Below are 14,505 nucleotides of genomic sequence, written 5' to 3' on the forward strand. Positions count from 1 at the left end.
AAAGTCCAAAGAAATGCGGCTAGGTTAATATGGGACGGCCTTGGGCTGAGGTGCCCTTGAGCGAGGCACTTGACTCCCAACTGCTCCCCAGGCACCATACATTATGGCTGGGAAACCACTACAGCTTGCACCAATTACAGCGGCCTCGTTGTATTTAATCTGCATGTCTTTTGAACTGTGGGGGAAACTGGAGCACCCAGAGGAAACCCATGGGGAGAAAGGCCCTTTGTCAACGTCTGGGCTCGACCCCAGAACCTTCTTGCTGTGAGGCGACAGTGCTAACCACTACGCCACCTGATTCAGCCATTCCTGCTGCGTCCATGGAATTGAACCAGCAACCTTTTGGTCCCAAAGCTGCTTCTCTAACCCAGGGTTAGACCACGTACAGTATACAAACATGTGCTTCTAACTTTGTGGCAACTGTTTGGGGAAGAACCACATACGAGTGTGATGGTCAGGTGTCCACAAACTTTTAGCTAAATAAGATAGCACGATAGCTAGCTCGATATCTCAGGGGTGGAAGTTTGAATTAGTCTCAATTAGATTGCGGTTGATTTCAGTTTAATAGCGTAAATACAAAGGTGAAATAAAACACACATCACGTTTTATCTTTGCAAGTTTTCTCTTTCCCCCCTTTTATTGCACTTATGCGACATCCGAACATTCGTTTCTGACATGTATATATTTATAGTTAAAGTCCGCTCTTTCAGAGCCATAACTCGAGCTAAGCTAAATGAAGCTAAGCTAAGCTAAGCTAGCTGGTGGATGGCGGCTCTAACAGCATTAACTACCCGCTGTGGACTAGCGTGTTTAGCTAACGGGCTTTAGGCAGCGACAGGCGGCCAGTCAGTGCTGGTTTGCAGGAGCTGCAGTTCCACAGCGCAGGCTCTTACTGCAGGCACACAAGTACTGAAGACATTTAGCTCACTGAATGCAACAATCTGCACGCCGGCATTTTACTGTATGAGTGGGGTTTCTATCGCGCTGTGGTTAATAAGTTAATGATAAGTTAGTGGTTCAGGGTTAGAGCGCTAACCCGAGCCAAACTAGACGGACAAATCACACAGCGCTTCGCTGACATTTTAATCAACCGGTGTCGTGCTGACTCTCAGTCGGTAACAGTGGAGTTGGCGGTTTCCTGCATTGAACGCACGGTAAGTTGAAACAAGTTTATGTCCGGTGATGCTCGTGTATCCTATCGACACTTAGCCAGTGTTAGTAATGTAACTTAGCTAGCTAGCGCTAACTAGCTAAACCCGTAGCTTGCTTCAAAGTTCGGGATGGCTACAGCTAGCTGGCTAGTTAACTAGCAGGCGTCCTGACCTGCTTATTGAACACGGAAAAAGGCTAATTAGTTTAGCTTAGCAGCCTGGATAGCGCGACACGGTGTAGCTGAAAGACATGTTTACCTGTTTAACCATGTTAAAGATTATATGTAAATTTTTTTTTTTGCCTTTTGTCACTTATAAATAGTATCATTAGGATAATAGGTATTCACTGGTGAGTAGCTTTTCATTCAGACTAGCTAAGGAGGCTAACCGACTAATCTCAGCTCTCATAACTGTCTTTGCAGAAGGATGGATTTGTCGCATCCATGACAGAGAGAGAGAAATGATTTTATTAAATCTCGTTGCCTCACTGATACCCAGTGCAACATATGCACTGCACCCCCGATTAATAATTTACAGGATGTGTAATGTATCGGCTCAGTCGCACTTACAAATATGAACCTTTTTTTTTTTTTGCATAATTTTATTAAATGCTGACTGAACTTGTACAGCAAAATAAAGCAACAACTCCAATTCATCCTCACTGACCATAGGACAGCTCCAGTGAAATTATTAAAAGAAAAAAAATGAATAAAAACCAAATTATTTTTTATACGTAGGGCGACGGCTACAGTTATCGACACCTTAACGATGATTTGGCCGTTGCAAAAGCAGAAAAGACCTTTTCAGTACGTAAATTGTGCATGAATAATTACTCAAACTTCCACTGGGAAAAAATGAGTTGATTCCTGATTACTTAGTGTATCAGATCATGTGACACCGTTCGACGATTACCGACACGCTTGTCCACGGTTATCAACACTGTTCCACGATTATCGATACGCTTGTCCACGGTTATCAACACCATTCCACGGTTATCGACATGCTTGTCCACAGTTATTAACACTGTTCCATGATCGACACCGTTCCACAGTTATTGACACCGTTCGACGATTATCAACACCGTTCCACGGTTATCGACACGCTTGTCCACGGTTATCGACACGGTTCGACGGTTATCGACGCGCTTGTCCACGGTTATCGACACGGTTCGACGGTTATCGACGCGCTTGTCCACGGTTATCGACACGGTTCGACGGTTATCGACGCGCTTGTCCACGGTTTTCGACACGGTTCGACGGTTATCGACGCGCTTGTCCACGGTTTTCGACACGGTTCGACGATTATCGACGCGCTTGTCCACGGTTTTCGACACGGTTCGACGATTATCGACGCGCTTGTCCACAGTTTTCGACACGGTTCGACGATTATCGACGCGCTTGTCCACAGTTATCGACACGGTTCGACGATTATCGACACGCTTGTCCACGGTTATCGACACGGTTCGACGATTATCGACACGCTTGTCCACGGTTATCGACATGCGTGTCCACAGTTATTGACACCGTTCCATGATCGACACCGTTCCACAGTTATCGACACTGTTTGACGACTATCGACACTGACGATTATCGACACCGTTCCACAGTTATCGACACGCTTGTCCACAGTTATCGACACACTTGTCCACGGTTATCGACATGGTTCGACGGTTATCGACGCGCTTGTCCACGGTTATCGACGCGCTTGTCCACGGTTATCGACGCGCTTGTCCACGGTTATCGACACGGTTCGACGATTATCGACGCGCTTGTCCACAGTTATCGACACGGTTCGACGATTATCGACGCGCTTGTCCACGGTTATCGACACGGTTCGACGATTATCGACGCGCTTGTCCACGGTTATCGACACGGTTCGACGCGCTTGTCCACGGTTATCGACACGGTTCGACGATTATCGACGCGCTTGTCCACAGTTATCGACACACTTGTCCACGGTTATCGACATGGTTTGACGGTTATCGACGCGCTTGTCCACGGTTATCGACGCGCTTGTCCACGGTTATCGACGCGCTTGTCCACGGTTATCGACGCGCTTGTCCACGGTTATCGACGCGCTTGTCCACGGTTATCGACACGGTTCGACGATTATCGACGCGCTTGTCCACGGTTATCGACACGGTTCGACGATTATCGACGCGCTTGTCCACGGTCATCGACACGGTTCGACCATTATCGACGCGCTTGTCCACGGTCATCGACACGGTTCGACGATTATTGACGCGCTTGTCCACGGTTATCGACATGCGTGTCCACAGTTATTGACACCGTTCCATGATCGACACCGTTCCACAGTTATCGACACTGACGATTATCGACACCGTTCCGCAGTTATCGACACGCTTGTCCACAGTTATCGACACACTTGTCCACGGTTATCGACATGGTTTGACGATTATCGACGCGCTTGTCCACGGTTATCGACGCGCTTGTCCACGGTTATCGACGCGCTCGTCCACGGTTATCGACACGGTTCGACGATTATCGACGCGCTCGTCCACGGTTATCGACACGGTTCGACGATTATCGACGCGCTCGTCCACGGTTATCGACACGGTTCGACGATTATCGACGCGCTCGTCCACGGTTATCGACACGGTTCGACGATTATCGACGCGCTCGTCCACGGTTATCGACACGGTTCGACGATTATCGACGCGCTCGTCCACGGTTATCGACACGGTTCGACGATTATCGACGCGCTCGTCCACGGTTATCGACACGGTTCGACGATTATCGACGCGCTCGTCCACGGTTATCGACACGGTTCGACGATTATCGACGCGCTCGTCCACGGTTATCGACACGGTTCGACGATTATCGACGCGCTCGTCCACGGTTATCGACACGGTTCGACGATTATCGACGCGCTCGTCCACGGTTATCGACACGGTTCGACGATTATCGACGCGCTCGTCCACGGTTATCGACACGGTTCGACGATTATTTCTAAAAATAATAGGTACAGTATATGGTATTAAGTTAAGAAAACATATAGTTTTTATTTAAAATTTGTTGTACATAAACTTATATTTATTACAAAATATCTTTTCTATAAATATGTCGGTGCTTATGTAAATGAGGAAGTAATTCTAATGTTTGTAAACAAATGAACTGATAATGTTTAACCTGTCAGAAAATCTTTTTGTTCCACTTTCTAAGTATTTTCGTAGATCATATTTTGTTAATCATTCGTTGTTTGTATTAATTTCCAGTTTTGTAGTTTACCAGTAAATGTCAACAGGCAATTGAAATTGTCGCCACATGAAAATCCAGGTCAAAGGTCGCATGTCATTCCTTGAACCAAAATATTACAATATCAGTAGACATTTTATGTGTGGTAGATATTTACAGCAAACTGCAAAAAAAAAAAAAAATTCTGAATGGAATAGAAAAATCTGAATATTTCAAGCATGTAATTTTTTTTTATATGCTAGGGATTTAATTCTGGTCTAATTATATTTATTGCAATAGGATTCCAAATACTCTATAAACATTCCATTCTGTTATGAATCAGAAAAAAAATTGCAGCGCTTTATTATTTTTTTTAAAGTACTTCAGCAATGTTACACAAAGATCAATCCATAACAGTTGTAAATGTCACTTAATTCCACAGGGTGTCGATAATGGTGGACACCGGTGAAAGTGATCACTATTATCGACACCTCACGTGATTCTCAAACGTGCGTTTAGCTACAAAATGGCGACTGTCAAATGAAAGAGTAAGAAACAAAGTAGGTTTTGACAAGGAGATCATGAAATATCGGTGAATTTGATCAGTAAAAATATGTCCATGATCTTTCTACCATGCTTACCTGCGATGATAACGTCCGGGTTTTCCTCAAATTGCTGATTGCGCTAAAAAAATTCCATCTTGGATAAAGAGTTGTCATCAGATGACAAGATCGAAGGGCGAGGCGAGTCTTCCGGTTGATTAATTAACCAATAATAACTGTTGTAACTGAAACTCACCTTTGTAAAATTGTTTTTTATTGGTAAATCTGAAAAGGTGTCTAATTGTAGACTGTCTAATTGTAGCCACCGCTCTAGTACAGTTATGTCTTAATTTCTTCATGTTTAAGTTTAGACAGCTAGAATTTGTAAAAGTACAGCTCCATAATAGTCATTGTTTTGGAAATGTCTGGTAAAGTGACTGACTAACATGACAAGAATGTCGACTGAAGTTATCTTTTAAAGTGCATATCACGGGTAAATTCAGGAGCGAGATCAATGTAATTCTCTTATTTTATATTAAACTTTGGTCAAATATCTGTCACATTTTGTGCAATTTTTTTTTTACCTTGCGCAATACCAGAAAACTTCAGTTGAAATCAAGCCATGTGAGGTGAATTGGTCCGCCTCTGAAAAAACTCGGCATTTGAATTCCCCGGCAAACAGTGATTTTCGTGACGTCGCGTGCGGGACGCCTCCCTCTGAATCCTACGCCAGCGCTGGTTTGTTTATGAGAAAACGACCTGGTGGTTTTCTGCAAATTTCTTCAACGTTCTCGCGTAATTATTACAATGGTTAACAGATGTATCTTAGGAGGGTGTAGCAACACCAATCGTGATGGGATTAGTGCTCATCGTTTCCCAAAAGACCGGACAATGAGAGAGAAATGGGAGCGCTTGGTCTACACAGGCTGTGCACTGAAACCGTGCAAAGCTCGCGCAGCCTGCTGGCGCTTCCGCAGGTGACGTCACGATTCTGGCTCCAGACTCCCTTGGGATTTTTCCAGATGTGTTTTGTTATTTTATTTTTTTCTGCTGTAGACAGATGGCCTTGCGCAAAATTACCCTTCTGGATGAGTGTGTAAAGGGACATACTTTCATATAAAAAAAACACGAAATTGGTCCAGAATATGCACTTTTTTTAATGTTTAACCATTTTAGTAATAGCTTGTTTTTTGGCTATAAATAAGTTGTGGTTTTTTTTTTTTTTTTTTTTGGTAGTAGCACCCCACGTTATGAATTTGACTAAAGCCAAATTTTGAAAGAGATGTTTCGAATTAGGGCTGTCCCAAATGATTATTCTTTAAACGATTAATCTAGCAATTATTTTTTTCGATTATTCGACTAATCTAACGACTTATATTTTGATTAACCTAATAATTTTATTGCAATTATTGTCCAGTTAGTTTTTTAAATTAATTAACTGGAAAATAATTTTAGCCCTCTGAAATTTTAACATTTCAATATTTATTAAAATATTTCTTAAACACCACACTGAGCATTATTCTTTAACAAAACACTTTCCAAACTCAAAAAGCAAGACCTTTTGGTGAGATTTTGGATGTGACATTTTTGAGGGCAGCTTTCACTTTCTCTCTGATGGCCAAATACTACTTTCTCTATTAAATCCATGAAGTGATGTCTGGAGGGAAGTGCATACCCTGGGTGAAATGTTTTTATCATGTCACGGAAGCCTTCATTTTCCACAGTGGAGACGGGTCTCATGTCTTTTACAATCATCTGTAAAATGCTGTCAGTAAGGTCTGCAGCCATCTGGGGATCGCAGGGATTTGAGGTCCTTTTCTGAAAAAAATCCCCCACACTGCTTTGTCTGCTCCTAAAAAGATTAACATATACCCTGTCCACAGTAGGGATTTTGTACCGATACGATACTCCTTTCGTACCGCAACATCTGTCCACACTAGCAACTATACCGGTACTGTAGCGGTATAACTGTATCGGTACGAAACCCACAAATGTATGGGTTTCGTACCGGTACAGTATCGGTACTGTAGCGCTTCACTGTAGCGTGGACAGATGAAGCGGTTCTGTATCGATACAAATATAATGCGCATGCGCAATAAACCATTCCTACTTCTTCCAGGTGTAGAAGAAGAAAAAGTGAAGAACGGAGATTCGTTTTCTTTGTTTCTTTCTCAACTGCCTCACACGTTTTATACAATTCGACTGAATAAATGACCACCAGAAATACAGACTGTACATTGACAACAAAAAGCACACACGCGTTGTTTCATCCGCCATATTCATGGAAGGAAGTTACTCGGTAACCACGGAAACATTTCGCGCACGCGCATTTCAACTACCGTGAAAGAAAACCGCAAACATTTCTTGCTAGTGTGGACAGATGCACTAAACTGTACTGGTATACTTCGTATCGATACAGTTATACCACTTTCATACCGGTATATATGTGAACACAGCAATAATGCACATGAAGAATGACAATAGCAAATTTGAAACCTGATATTATAATTTCTAAACTATTGCTGTGTTATGTCATGCACCTATTCAGAGATATTGGTCCTCAGATCCAATAGGATTTCTATCTCTTGGATTAAGTTAATCACTGCAATATTTTTTACTTAATAAATTGCTTCAGTAGGCCTATAGCTGCTAAAAGATGGAATGATTTCAAAACTAGAGAAACATTTTTATCATCACCACTGGCAAAGGTAGCTCATAGTTAGGCTTACAGTTGTGCTCAAAATAATAGCAGTGTCTTTAAAAAGGCGAGTAAATGTCAAAATTCTTCAAATAAATTGTACTTTAATGAACACAAATGCATTGGGCATACTGCACATTCTATTTCAAAGCAAGCAAATTGGAAAAAGTAATTACATTTCATAATATTTCACAGAAAGTCAAGAAATGTAATGTTCAAAAAATAGCAGTGTTGACACCTTTCTTTGGAAACTCAAAAATGTACCATACAAACTAAGAAATCCTTGAAAATTCAACTTTGCTGAGTATCCTAAACTAATATTTTGTTGCATAACCATGGTTTCTGATAACTGCTTCGCATCTGTGGTGCATGGAGTCGACCAACTTCTGGCAACGGTCAACAGGTATTGCAGCCCAGGTCAATTGTACTACGTTCCACAATTCCTCTGCATTTCTTGCTTTTGCCTCATGAACAGCATTTTTTATGTCAGCCCACAAGTTTTCTATGGGATTGAGGTCCGGGGATTGTGCTGGCCCCTCCATTAGTTGGATGCTGTTTGTCTGGAACCATGATTTTGCTCGCTTGCTGGTGTGTTTGGGGTCATTGTCTTGTTGAAACACCCACTTCAAAGGCATTTCCTCTTCAGCATATGGCAACATGACTTCTTCCAGTATCCTGATGTACTCAAACTGATCCATGATCCCTGGTATGCGGTAAATAGGACCAACACTGGGCGGCACGGTGGTGTAGTGGTTAGTGCTGTCGCCTCACAACAAGAAGGTCCTGGGTTCGAGCCCCGGGGCCGGCGAGGGCCTTTCTGTGGGGAGTTTGCATGTTCTCCCCGTGTCCGCGTGGGTTTCCTCCGGGTGCTCCGGTTTCCCCCACAGTCCAAAGACATGCAGGTTAGGTTAACTGGTGACTCTAAATTGACCGTAGGTGTGAATGTGTGTGTGAATGGTTGTCTGTGTCAGCCCTGTGATGACCTGGCGACTTGTCCAGGGTGTACCCCGCCTTTCGCCCGTAGTAGTCAGCTGGGATAGGCTCCAGCTTGCCTGCGACCCTGTAGAACAGGATAAAGCGGCTAGAGATAATGAGAGAGATGAGAGGACCAACACTGTAGTATGAAAAACATCCCCATATCATGATGCTTGCACCACCATGCTTGACAGTCTTCACTGTGTACTGTGGCTTGAATTCTGTGTTTGCAGGACGTCTGACAAACTGTCTGTGACCCTTAGACCCAAAAAGAACAATCTTACTTTCATCTGTCCACAAAATATGACGCCATTTCTTTTCAGGCCAGTCAGTGTGTTCTTTGGCAAATTGTAGCCGCTTCAGCACATGTCTTTTCTTTAACAATGGGACTTTGCAGGGGCTTCTTGCTGGTAGATTGGCTTCACATAGACGTCGTCTGATTGTACCAGTACTCGCAGGCAAGTTTAGATCTTCTTTCATCCTCCTGGAGCTGATCATTGGCTGAGCCTTTGCCAGTTTGGTTATTCTCCGATCCATTCGAGAAGTTGTTTTTCTTTTTCTTCCTCGTCTTTCTGGTTTTGGCTGCCATTTTAAAGCGTTTGATATCATTTTAGCTGAACAGCCTATAAGTTTCTGCACTTCTTTGTAGGTTTTCCCCTCTTTTATCCATTTCTTGATTAAAAGCCGCTCTTCATCAGAACAGTGTCTTGAACGACCCATTTTACTTGGTTTTTCAGGACCAATGCAGGACAGCCAGCATACGCAATGTCAGTTGCCTTGATCCTTAAATAAGGACCACCTGTTAACACCTTTTTTTTTTCACAAAATCAATGCCCTCCTTAATTGAACTCGCCACTGCTATTTTTTTTGAACACACCCCTTTCAGCTAATCATTCAATTTCACAGAATCAGTAGCATGCACGGCAGGCCTGTTGGGTCTGTTGGTTTTCTATAGACCCTTTTCAGTCACGTGACCTTCGTAAACGCGACCACCATTTTGGACATGTAGCGGACTTCGGCTCGAATCAGTTTGAATGCGAGGAAGGCGACAAACAGAGAACATACAAGAAAAAGGAGTGAGATGCAGAAAACACCTTCAGTATCCAGCGACGTAGGGCATTTACAGGGCGAGCAGAGGGAGAGGTATTTGCAAAAATTGAGGTTAGCAGGCTTAGAGAACGACGTTTACCTGCTTCCACCAGGATTGTTCACTGACGTACGGAAGTACACGAAGCCCTCGTCTTTACCTGACTTCGGCCCACATGATCTGTGTACCTATGTCGTTAAAAACCCATCGCCATACACATACACGCCAACGTCCGAGGTTCCGGAGCGCGCTCCGGCTTGCTCCCGGAGTGCTCCGGCCGAGGTTCCCCTCAAATTAAGCAGCGCGCGCCGGCTTGCTCCCGGAGTGCTCCGGCCGAGGTTCCCTTCAAATTAAGCAGCGCACGCCGGCTTGCTCCCGGAGTGCTCCGGCCGGAGCAAGCCGGAGCGCGCTGCTTAATTTGAGGGGAACTTCGGCCGGAGTGTGCTCCGGAACCTCGTCCGGAGCACTCCGGGAGCAAGCCGGCGCGCGCTGCTTAATTTGAGGGAGAGCAAGCCGAAGCGCGCTCCAGAACCTCGGACGTTGGCTCCGGCAGCTATTTATACTGGATCCGGTGTAAATAGCTGCCGGATCATAATTACAGTAAACTAGTAAATACAGTAAAGGAAAAACTTGAGACTGAAAGGTTAACAGTCATCCAAATGACTGAACGTAAACATTGCTACAGTAACATACCAGCTACTTGTTGACATTAGCTAGTCAACAATCGCTACTACAGAAGAACAAAGAGGTTACAATGGGTTACTTTAGCCTATTTGGTTACACACTCGCCGCCACAGAATGTTAACAGCAATGTAATGCCTTTTCTGGCTAATTTTATTCGTCTTACCTCCAACAAAGTGGTCACTACACAAGCGTTGGTATGCCGCTATCCATCTTCTCCGTCGGTCAGCATCTACCGGGATCCGATAAAATGATAACCCTTGCCTTGTTTGTTGATGGTTACTACATCCAGGTGCACAACAATATAGTGGCATGATGGAAGTCTTGCTGAAAGTAAAAACTTTCTTTGCTGCCGTTCCTCAATGTTGGCTGTGGTAAACTACTGGTAGTACACGTCCAAAATGGCGGCCGCGTTTGTCGTGACGTCACGTGAAAAGGGTCCATACCTTTACTATACCCTCCAGAAACTTGCTTGCGGTGTAAAGGTTGAAATTTTAACAAAAACAGTGATTTATCTTGCTACTGTTGAGGGACTGCTATTATTTTGAACATAACTGTACATCCGTAGCTTCCTTGCTCACTTTCTGTGAAAATAGTTGTAAACGATAATTTGGCTCACTCACTCGTGGAATAAGTAAACCGAAAGAACCTAAAACAGCGTTATTAACGTCTGCTACATTAGCGGTGTAGAATTTAGTATGATATAAAAAATTACACAAATCAGTGGATTGACTGCGGTAATGTTTCCAGGCTTGGGTGGAGAAGAGGCGAAGAAAGTAAACAGAACTTGGGGAGTTTTGCTGCTATCTTGACTCACTGCACCAGGGGGTTTCCTCTTCATGTGCTCGTGCATGACTGTCGTGCTAGAGTGATATGCCAGATGCACTTTGCAGAGTCTGCAGACGACCCCACTGTTGGTGTCAAGATTAAAGTATTTCCAAAACTTTGGATGACCGTGTGCGAGCCTTTTTTGCCATGTGTCGCTCCACACGCTCCGTTGTACTGCTGGTAGACGCAGCCATGTTGCTCAAGTAGATTACACAGATGCAAATTATTCACGTAATCAATTATGTCAACGCGTCGTCCCAGCCCTTGCTCTGCGTCTGTATCCGGTTAAACCAAAGACGATTGATATAAGCGGTCCTATTTGAAAGTTCCGGTTTTGTTCTATGAACATTTACCCTGTGTGGTTTCACACAACGTGTCGACACTAAAATTCCACGTCGGCTAATTTTTATAATCGACAATGTCGATCACGTCGGATAATCGTCCCAGCCCTATTTCGAATGCATCTCGAGTGAGTGGATAACAAGCGGAAACAACCACAGAGACGGATTCATTCAAACCACGCGCTGAGGTAGTCTGGGACGCGTTTGACCACGTATCTTTTGCAGTGTAAATGCTAATGTGTCCTGTTGTGACAAGGATGTCCGTTTCTGCACCGCAGTCCACCAGTTAATCACTCCTGGCAGGTATCTCTCCCAGAAAAAAGTTTTGAGTGGACTTTGAATTTAAGTGCTTCAATGTCATTATGAGGCTTCCAACATCACGAGGCTTATTCAAAGCTGTAAAACAGCTGTAAAGACGTGTCCCTGTGCTCATTTATATGGCGCTATATAGTGAGATAACAGCAAATATGAAGTGTTTTGCTATGCATGTCAGCAGTGAGAGGTACAGTGGTGGAAATTAGAAGCCAGAAGTAATTTGTCTACCAGTAGAGACTTGGACAGACCTTTTCTGCTGTAGAGATTGGGTACTGCAAACATCTACAGTGGTGCTTGAAAGTTTGTGAACCCTTTAGAATTTTCTATGTTTCTGCATAAATATGACCTAAAACAACATCAGCTTTTCACACAAGTCCTAAAAGTAGATAAAGAGAACCCAGTTAAACAAATGAGACAAAAATATGATACTTGGTCATTTATTTATAGAGGAAAATGATCCAATATTACATATCTGTAAGTGGCAAAAGTATGTGAACCTTTGCTTTCAGTATCTGGTGTGACCCCCTTGTGCAGCAATAACTGCAACTAAACGTTTGCGGTAACTGTTGATCAGTCCTGCACACCGGCTTGGAGGAATTTTAGCCCGTTCCTCCGTACAGAACAGCTTCAACTCTGGGATGTTGGCGGGTTTCCTCACATGAACTGCTCGCTTCAGGTCCTTCCACAACATTTCCATTGGATTAAGGTCAGGACATTGACTTGGCCATTTCAAAACATTAACTTTATTCTTCTTTAACCATTCTTTGGTAGAACTACTTGTGTGCTTAGGGTCGTTGTCTTGCTGCATGACCCACCTTCTCTTGAGATTCAGTTCATGGACAGATGTCCTGACATTTTCCTTTAGAATTCGCTGGTATAATTCAGAATTCATTGTTCCATCAATGATGGCAAACCATCCTGGCCCAGATGCAGCAAAACAGGCCCAAACCATGATGCTACCACCACCATGTTTCACAGATGGGATAAAGTTCTTATGCTGGAATGCAGTGTTTTTTCTTTCTCCAAACATAACGCTTCTCATTTCAACCCAAAAGTTTCTATTTTGGTCTCATCCATCCACAAAACATTTTTCCAATAGCCTTCTGGCTTGTCCATGTGATCTTTAGCAAACTGCAGATGAGCAGCAATGTTCTTTTTGGAGAGCAGTGGCTTTCTCCTTGCAGCTCTGCCACGCACACCATTTGTTGTTCAGTGTTCTCCTGATGGTGGACTCATGAACATTGGCTAATGTGAGAGAGGCCTTCAGTTGCTTAGAAGTTACCCTGGGGTCCTTTGTGATCTCGCCGACTATTGCACGCTTTGCTCTTGGAGTGATCTTTGTTGGTCGACCACTCCTGGGGAGGGTAGCAATGGTCTTGAATTTCCTCCATTTGTACACAATCTGTCTGACTGTGGATTGGTGGAGTCCAAACTCTTTAGAGATGGTTTTGTAACCTTTTCCAGCCTGATGAGCATCAACAACGCTTTTTCTGAGGTCCTCAGAAATCTCCTTTGCGTGTGCCATGATACACTTCCACAAGCATGTGTTGTGAAGATCAGACTTTGATAGATCCCTGTTCTTTAAATAAAACAGGGTGCCCACTCACACCTGATTGTCATCCCCTTGATTAAAAACACCTGACTCTAATTAACTGCTCATCCTAGAGGTTCACATACTTTTGCCACTCACAGATATGTAATATTGGATCATTTTCCTCAATAAATAAATGACCAAGTATAATTTTTGTCTCATCTGTTTAACTGGGTTCTCTTTATCTACTTTTAGGACTTGTGTGAAAATCTGATGATGTTTTAGGTCATATTTATGCAGAAATATAGAAAATTCTAAAGGGTTCACAAGCTTTCAAGCACCACTGTACAGAGTACATGTGTCTGTCTGTCCAAGTGTGTAAATTCAGCCGTAGCATCGAAGAGAATAAAGTACACTGTAGTTCTGTGGCATTCCAAGGGCCTTGATCCCAATTACATTTCACTACTCAAATGTTCTTATCAATATCTATTACCATCATTTTTTTTGGCTTTTTTCACCTTTATTGGATAGGACAGTGTAGAGACAGGACAGGAAATGAGTGGGAGAGAGAGACGGGGAGGGATCGGGAAATGACCTCGGGTCGGAATCGAACCCGGGTCCCCGGATTTTTACGCCTTAGCCACCTGAGCCACGACGCCCCAATATCTATTACCATCTTACCAATACCAGAATTCCGGGCAGCACGGTGGTGTAGTAGTTAGCACTGTCGCCTCATAGCAAGAAGGTTCTGGATTCAAGCCCAATGGCTGATGGGGGCCTTTCTGTGTGGAGTTTGCATGTTCTCCCCGTGTCTGCATGGGTTTCCTCCGGGTGCTCTGGTTTCCCCCACAGTCCAAAGACATGCAGGTTAGGTAAAATACCCAACCACTGGGGTTGCACAAGCCAGTGCATACTTGGTGCTGGTCCCAAGCCCGGATAGATTTGAAGGCCCAGTGTGAGATTAGCATGCGCCAAACTGGTTATTTACCTTCTGAAATAAAATCTTTATCTGTTTTTACTATAAATATGCAGGTGATTAATAGAAAATCGTGCGTGCTGATTTGTCGAGAAATTCGGACTATTTCTCAATAATCGCCTCAAGTGACTCAGCAAAATGGCGGCCGATTGGTTTGTCACCATAAGTGAGGAAGAATTACAAATT

At 43.7% G+C, this 14,505-nt stretch overlaps 1 protein-coding gene across 11 annotated transcripts in view; it reads left to right on the forward strand.

Annotated features, from left to right (window-relative positions):
- The first annotated feature begins 832 nt into the window (after positions 1–832).
- The window catches only part of LOC132885089 (R3H domain-containing protein 2), a 236,185-nt gene continuing 222,512 nt past the window's right edge, over positions 833–14,505 (forward strand). For all 11 annotated transcript variants that reach the window (XM_060919392.1, XM_060919395.1, XM_060919396.1 and 8 more), the window contains exon 1: positions 833–1,154. The gene's annotated coding sequence lies outside the window, so the exon portion shown is untranslated. The remainder of the gene's footprint in view (positions 1,155–14,505) is intronic.

This window comes from Neoarius graeffei, chromosome 4 (assembly GCF_027579695.1).
Source record: "Neoarius graeffei isolate fNeoGra1 chromosome 4, fNeoGra1.pri, whole genome shotgun sequence".
In the NCBI taxonomy this organism is placed as follows: domain Eukaryota; kingdom Metazoa; phylum Chordata; class Actinopteri; order Siluriformes; family Ariidae; genus Neoarius; species Neoarius graeffei.